We start from the raw sequence: 9,254 nt of genomic DNA, 5'->3' as shown, positions 1-9,254 counted from the left end.
AAGAGCTTACCTTACCTTAGCTACCATTTTACGCCGATTTTTTTTGAGAGAGTGGTACTTCCGCGGGCGTGCCCATTTGGCTGCATCCCGAAGGAATGCAGCGTGGCACTATCACTAAATAAGATGAATTTTTAAAGATCCTTTCTCAGTGAAAACCTACGTTCCGTAAGGAATTCCTGTAAAATTCAAAAAATTTTTTTTTATTTAGTTGATGTTTTTTTGTCTTTATTTCGTGAATAAACTTATAATAAACTTACCACTTTATTTCAGTAGTATAATAAAAAATTACATACACGTACAGTACTACTGTAGTATGACTATCATTAAAGATACTGTATCATTTTTAGACCTACTTCATTTCTTGTTGCATTTCTACCTCGAAATAATTCAACTGTAACTCAATATTCCAAACGTAAATATTATACTTATTTTAAGTTAATAAAACGTATATAACATAATACTTAAGGATCACGTCTTTTTCAATAAAACTGGAAATAGAATATTAAGGAAATGGGCATTTTGCCAGCGCTATTGGAACCTTCATTTGGCATCGTCGACGTTTACGCTATTCACTTAAAAAAAGCAATATCACATTGTTATATTTCCATTGACGGTTCAGTCCAAGAATAACTGTATGTATTTACATTAGAACTACTTATGAGAATGGGCTGTTAATGGTTTTTTTTACACCAAATTTATTAGATATTTTCATAAGAATTGAATTTGCGCGAAGTGTTTTTTGCATGATCACACGAAAAACAAATATTAATTCTAAAGTGTTATTAACACTTTTTGCAAAAATATAAAATATATATATATTATATAAGGTAGTTAGTTGTACTTGTTAATTGTTTGTCAAGATGCTTTCAAGGGCTGTCTGTTTATACTAATATTATAAACGAGAAAGTAACTCTGTCTATCTGTCTCGTCTGTTGCTCATCGATTGCCAAACCATTGAATCGAATTTAATGAAATTTGCAACGAAGCAAGCTTGAACTCCAAGGAAGGAAATAGGCTACTTTTTTATGCTTAACATCTGACGACCAACCCTTAAAAAGTGAGCGAAGCTGCGAGCGACGACTAGTATCATATATTTACTCATCCTGTAATAATTTTTATTTATTCTGAAATCAGACGATTGATAATTGTACTATAAACGTATTAGTATGAATCATACCATTATGAGCAAATTGGACGCTTCGTTATATTAGTTAGATTAGTGGGATTATTAACTTGAGATAATTTATTAATATACCTTGTACGTAAATAACATTGTAATATTGAAATGCTTACAACCTTTTCTATTACAATTATCAATCGTAGATATATTATACAGCATCGAGTCAATATTAATAAAGAATATACTCAATTAGTCGTTGAAAAACCTGAGAAATTTATCATACAAAAAAACAAATAATATCTTTATTATTTTAATTCAGTAGTGCCTGCCTGGGTTTGAACCCGAAATCATCGGTTAAGATGAACGCGTTCTAATTTAATTTGTGTTTATAATTCATCTCGTGCTCGGCGGTGAAGGAAAACATCGTGAGGAAACCTGCATGTGTCTAATTTCAACGAAATTCTGCTACATGTGTATTCCACCAACCCGCATTGGAACAGCGTGGTGGAATATGCTCCAAACCTTCTCCTCAAGGGAGAATCCCAGCAGTGGGAAATTTACAGGCTGCTAATGTAAAATATGTATGTATGTATTTTAATTCAAGTATCTAATCGATTATATTAAACGTCACATGTCATGTATGTCAAAGTGACGCGGGTCTAAGAGGTTATTGTCAGAAGTGCCTAACGCTTATACTTTTATTGCAAACTAGCTCCTTGTCTTGAGTTCGTAGGGATGATATACATATATAAATGTATTTTAAATCTTGTAATCCGGACGAATTAAAACATCCACAGGTCCTTGGATAGGATAAGGCACAAAACACACAAAAATGTCATCAAAATCGGTTCAGCTGTTTAGGTTTAGGAAGAGTTTAGTGACATACACAATTAAACACACTATGTGAAGTAAAATTTCTGAAGATTTATGCATTAAAAGATTATATGTTTCCGAACGTACCTGTTATATTAAAAAAAATATTTAATGGCTTTAAAAATTAAATATTATATGACTTATATTTTACACTAACTGAACCTGCGGTTTTAGCCGCGTGAAATTTATAAAACTTACTAACTGAACTATACCTATGACATAAAAATCATCACCCCATTTTACGCCCTCAAGGGTGTATTAAAAAAACCACTGTGAAAGACATTGAGACTCAAACTACATATCTCCATTATGTGGATCATCACTAGATAAAGTTAGGTGACAGTTGTTTCTCAAATATTTACTTTTAATGACACACCAGAAACATTAAAATAGTTTGAATTATAAAATTAAATAAATGTATAATGTCTAATTTGATCTGTAATTATTAAATTGCCATACGTTATTTAATATGCATTGAACCTATTTCATAAATATTTGAACTAAAGATTCCCTTTATTTCCATTTTTTAAATTAACACTTTTACTTTGGACAGTAAACGTATGTACGACAATAAATTTGCTATTGTGCCAAGTTTATTGTCCCTGCAAGTGTGACTAATCTGAAATGATAGACAATATTACTCTAAACTTTAAGGCATTACTGTTATCTTCATAATTATCGTTGTATCGAAGTTGTTGAACAGCCATAATTTAAAATTTCTCTTTATTTATAATTTATGGTGCAACTTAACGGTATAATCTTTTACATCTCTTAATTATCAAATCAAACTTCATCCCTCGGCTAATCGCGGCTCGGATCAACTAATCTCGCCGGCGAACTATTAACCCTTACCGGTCTTCCCTTGGGTTCCAATGACCTCTTAGATGGGAGGCATCCGTAAAAATGTCCCTGATTAATCAACTTGGATTTACGGATTACGAGATTAATCTTGATTGGTAGGTTACGCTAAATTAAAAATGGATTATTATAGTTTTTTTTATTGTATTCATCCGGGAGCACTTAAAATATAAAGCCTATTTTAGAGTGCACGCAATTTCGTTCGCGTGTCGGTTGAATATGGAGATACAAATTGCAGACATCCCCTAAGGAAACACCCATTTTCCGGGATAAAAATTACCCTGTATCTAAAAAGGTTTTATATATAGTGATAGCATGCCATTATGTATGCTATCGTTGAAACATAATGTTTAAGAAAAGTCTTCTGTTTCTTCAATCTCTCCATATAATTACTATTATTTTATAAAATATTATTTATTTATAAATATTTGCATAATGGTAATGGTATGTAAAAAAAAACAATTTTATTGCAAGCCAAGTCATTAAATAAAGCTGTGATAGCCATACACGTAAATAATCAATATTTGTCAGCGATCTCTGACATCTTTTATGAAATTTGATTTAAAAAAAGTTTTTATTAATTATAAATATATATTTTTTTGTTTGTTGAACATTGTTTTATTTTTTCGATTATTTTACCTTGAGATATTTTTTTAGGAATGCTTAATTCGAATTTTAAAATGACAGAAGCAAAAGAGACTATTTCAGTAACAAAACATGATACTTCCATCGTAGCGTTTTTGTTATAGTTGATCTCTGGTTTTGTGTTGGACGTTTAATTCTTTGTGATTTTTCAATCTCGCTTCACATTCTAATTTGAATCTTAATATTAGATCTTTAAGTCGATTTTCATTTCAACAGTTTTCATATGTAAAAATGTCGGTTGCACCAACAGATGTTGCGAATGTGATCCGATAACACATCAAATACAAACCAATCACATTGAAGTCCCCTAGGCCTTTTTGAATTTGTTGAAATTGAGAACGAAACCTGATTTTCTGTTTTATCGCCGAGAACTTGGTATAAAATCTCAGATTCAAGATTTGTTGATTTATATAACGCAACCTTATTGCGAGTGTACTATAGTTAAAATTCGTGCAGCAAATTCCAAAAAAAATGTTTTGGATAATAGTATCTACGAATATCTTCATTTCAATGTGTGGCTTCAAGAGTATATTCTTGTGTTCAATTTATTTAATATTAATAAAGTATAACATGTATAACAATATATTGGAATCATAATCAGTAATTACCAATTTCGTTATATGTGTTTATAGTTTAAGTAGGTTCATTAAAGACTACCACTGATTTTGTGCCACTTTCGGACAATCTAAATACACAAACGGTTTAACATTTCAGCTTTTCGGTTCCCATCGGTTTTCTGTGATTTCATTTTCAACATTTTCGTCGTTTTTTTATTAATAGTAACATTATATTGTTTCCTTTGTTTCCACGACGAAAAAACATTAGATCTAACGTGACATTACAAAGTAACTTCTAAGATATTTTTTTCTGGATAATAGATGATTATCTCCTTATATTTGCATTGTATTTTCAAGTGATTAATATGTACTTATAAGTTTCATACTCGGCTTGGTTGTCACGAGGTGTTGTCATTTTATATGTAGTAACTAACACTAGCAAAATAATTAAATTATTATTAATACTAGAAACCGTTGATTGATTTTCATTTGTGGTATTAAATATCCTCATTGCCTGATGCCTGATGCCTGATGTCTATACAAATGTTTAATATATAAGTTTCTTTAAAACAATTTAATAATAAAAGTTTCATCAGCACAATCGTGTTCATTATAATCACAAAGTCTATAGTATATCGCCTTTATATTGTCTGTGGATATCGCGTTTATCAACATTCAATACCGGAGGGACGATTGTAAGAAGTAAATCACCATTGAATTTGATTCGATCAACCGGCAATCAGTAGGAAACGAGATAATAATTTAAAAAAATGTCAATTTTTTTTTATTTGAAAATTATACTTGACTATAATAACACTCATACAGATAAAAAACGTTTGTACATTATGTTATATTTAGATAAAAAAATGGTATTGGTTTAGTCTGCATTTTTTTCACTCAAACATAATCGTGAAATTCATAACTTCGGATTGTGATCATGAAATCTCAAAAAATGTTATGCGGTATTGATTGTGTGAATATTTATGACATTTATATGATACGAAAAATAAAATTGCGTATTGGGTTTCCAATATTTCACGAATGAGACAGGAATTAAGATCTAGCAGAATAACACTGCACTAGGTTTGTTTTTATTATGGTACTTAGTTCATTATTCTACGCTGAAGCTTATTAAAGTATAATCAGTAACTACTGGATGAAACAAGAATGAACTAGTTTTACAGAAACTAATGTCTCAGGTAAATTTTTGGAAAAAATGATTTACTTAACAATACAGCCTACACCTATGTAGACAATAAATATATCGTAAAAGGCAAATAAAAAAAAGCTTTGACACTAAATTGCCGCGATATCATTGGTTGAGATCTTAATATTCATTATTGTTTCAAAAAAAATGTATTTCGAATGTCGGTGAAGTTTATCGAAAATTTGACAGTAAAATTAAAGTGGATATAAGTGGAATCAGATAATATTATAAATAAAGATATTAGGTCCTTATATATGAAATTAGCGTTTTGTACGAGAGGAATGTAAAGTCATTTATTTTTTGTAAAATATATTTAATTAACCAAAGTATGCAGCGTTGTTATCTATTCACAATTGCCATCTCATAAGTAGTTAATCAATAAACTCTTTGAAAGCGGTTTGGACTGCCGCATCGGAGTTGAATTTTTTTTCTTGTAAGAAGTTGTCCAAATTCCGGAAAAAATGGTAATCTGTTGGAGCAAGGTTCGAGGAGTACGATGGCTGTACCAGATATTTCAATTGTAGCTCATCTAACTTAGTGGTTATTTATTGTGTAGTGGTCTTGCGTTGTCGTAAAGCAGCAGTGGCCTAAAGCGATTGACCAATCTCGGTTGTTTAGCAGCTAGTTCTTCTTTCATAGTTTGCAGTTGCTGACAATAGATATCTGTCGTAATCGTTTGGCCAGATTTTAGATAGCTGTAGTGAACGACACCGGCGCTAGTCCACCAAACACTCACAAGTAATTTTTTCTGAGTCAATTTTCGTTTAGGGTAGGATTAAGCTGGGTCTCCAGGGTTCAGCCATTGTGACGAGCGTGTTAGATTTGTTTATTCAATTTATAATTAATAATTACAATAAAACCAAACAATTACCTTAATTAAAATATACTTTATTCAAGAAGGCTTTTATCGTCATTTAACCAACTATTTTAAAGTAAAACTACCACCGGTTCGGAATGTAGATTCTACCGAGAAGAACCGGCAAGAAACTCAGTAGTTACTCTTTTTCAATGTCCAAAAATACAATCATGTTAGTTAAATACATTATACTAACTTTGTATATTGATAATTGTAAAAGACACAATTCATATATTCATCCATAATTTAACAAGCAATAACAACTATAGGGAAATATTAGTATAATTTTTATACACAAATATTTTAAAATAATAATTTACTAACACTAGCAAAAATAAAAATACATTACGTATCTCGTAGACGTTGACACTTCAGATCGCCACCAAAAGAGGCCGGTAAAATACTTACAAGGGGTATTTATACAAAAATTAAGTGTCAAAGTTGTCATATTACGTTTTTTTAATTATGTTATTAAAAACTTTTTATCTTAAATAAATACTATACTGAAAAATAATATAATTTTAATAATAATATTAAGTCACAATAATTAATTATATTGATAATTTTATACAACTATCTATCACGGCCATACTGACAGTACTTCGTCCACGAAGGACAACTCGAATAAAAATATAATATCGTAATAGTTGACAATCTTGAATAATTGAAATTAATAGTGGAACAAAAATGATAAAGAAGTATTAATAACCAAAAGGAATAACTGTAAAAAAGTTGTAACAATTTAAAGATTTTTTTACGTTTCATTTGATTGAAACATTAACTTGTTATTTGCACAATTTGTTTTTCTTTCTCATACAATTGCGAGAATTAGATTTTGAAATATTATATAAGATTTGTATTTGAGCCAGATACATAGACATGCCAATCACATTCACTCGCTGCTTGTGAGATAATTGGCACCAAGTATAAGGCCTAACAGCGAAACAGTTGAGCCAGTGACATAGACATACTGATTCCATTCACCTGCTGGGGGTCAGTAACTAACCAGTACCAAATCACGGCCTACCAGCGAGGTTTCAGCCAATAACATAGACATACTGATTCCATTCACCTGCTGGAGGATGAGTAACTAATCAGCACCAAATCATGGCCTACCAGCAGCCTACCCAATTTAAATTTATAACTCGAAAAAAAAAATAATATATCAAAAATTGTGCAAATATCAAAGTAAGATTCAATAACAGATGTTTTATAACAATAAAATTTTGTAAGAATTGTATTTTAAAAATATAACTTTAATTTTTATTTATAACTTATAATCTAGAAAAAAAATAATATACTAATATCAAATTAAATGATTTATTAACAGATGTTTTATGTATTATCGATAACAATTGTCTTAATACTATTCGAACATTAATGTTTTATATTTAATTATAAAAATTAAACAATCATTTTATAATATTTTCTTTTTATTCCAAATAATAACTTCAGAAAGGGCTAATCGAAATTGTATTTATTTATATTATATATTTAACAATAATTTAAAATTTAATGTTTTATGCGACTTTGCAATCACAGTATCTCTTAAATTACCGAGTCCTTTTAAAGCGTAACGATCATTAGAAAGAATTGAAGTAATTTCATAGGGGCCCTTAAATTTCGGTCTTAATTTATCATTGCGTCTGTGATCCTGACTAACGTAAACTAAATCACCTACATTATAGATTATATTGTTTCGCCTGACAGAATCAAAACGATCTTTGAATTTTTTTTTTTTTAAATCTGCTGTAAACGTTGTCTAGCAAGTTCACGATCAGCTTGTACGTCAATGTAAGGATTTAAGCTATTACTGTCGAGAATGTCGTTTAGACGAGCTTGAACAACGGGTATATTTGCTTCTACACCGATCAGTAAGCGCAAAGGAGAAAATCCGGTAGATTTTTGGACTGTGGTATTTATAGATTGTTGTACTTTCCATAACCCATTCGGCCAGTCTGACAAATCGTTACATATAGTGCTTAACATGTTAACTACTGTGGCTACATAACGTTCAACCTGTCCATTACTTCTAGGTGTACCAGTAGCTATCATGTGATGTTCTATAGATAATTCTCTAAAAAAGTTTTTAATTTGATTAGAACTAAAATTTGTTCCGCGATCAGTGATAATTAAGGATGGCGTACCAAATATTGTAATCGTTTCTCTTATGATAGGTATTAACTCTTGGGTATTTAAAGTTTTAAGTGGCCTTAACAAACAAAACTTAGTAAAACCGTCAACTATTAATAAAATATACTTGCTTGACATTATTGGGTATACAAGAATTTACTAAAGCACTACCTTTAGATTCACTTGGCCTAACACCTTCACGATATGTGCCTACCTAGGTATTCAATATTGTCAACAAAGAATTTACATTTTTTAATATTTACTGTAAAACCATTAGAATCCAAAGCCAAAATTGTTTGTTCTAAATAATCAAGTCCCTCTCTTCAATGTTGTTAAATGGTATTAAAATGTCATCTATATATACTAATACAAATTTTAAATGTCGTAAAGCTTTAGAAATAGCTCTCTGGAACACCGAAGGTCCACCACAAATTCCAAATGGTATTTTGAGAAATTCGCAATGGCCATCCGGTGTTACGAAAGCCGTGTACTTAGTCGAATCGTCACTTATGGGTATTTGGTAAAACCCATTTTTCATATCCAAAGATATGAATAACTCGCACTGACCTAATCTATCAATTTGGTCTTCAATGAGAGGGAGGGGGTATCTATCTTTTTCTATTATTCTATTTAAAGCTGTGTAATCGATACACATTCTGTCAGTTCCGTCACTTTTTTTTTAACCAAAATCATAGGACTAGCGAAAGCTGAATTACTTTCTTAAATTATCTGTTTATCTAATAAATCATTAACTATTTCTTTAACCTTCTCTCTCTCAATTGGAGCTAATCTATACGGCCTATAATACACAACTTCGTCTCTTTTTAATTTGATTTCTAGTTTACCAGTCTTAACATTTCCAATGGGTTTCAAAACAGACGGATATTTTTGAAAAATATCCTTAATCCTTATCTGTATACTATCATCTAGGTGTTACAATTTCTTATTAAAGTCGTCTGAAAATTCTAATTTTTCTAATGAATTAATTTCAAGATTAATTTTAGG

Source organism: Vanessa atalanta, chromosome 13, assembly GCF_905147765.1.
Source record: "Vanessa atalanta chromosome 13, ilVanAtal1.2, whole genome shotgun sequence".
Taxonomy (NCBI): Eukaryota; Metazoa; Arthropoda; class Insecta; order Lepidoptera; family Nymphalidae; genus Vanessa; species Vanessa atalanta.
Note: the sequence above shows the minus strand (reverse complement) of the source record.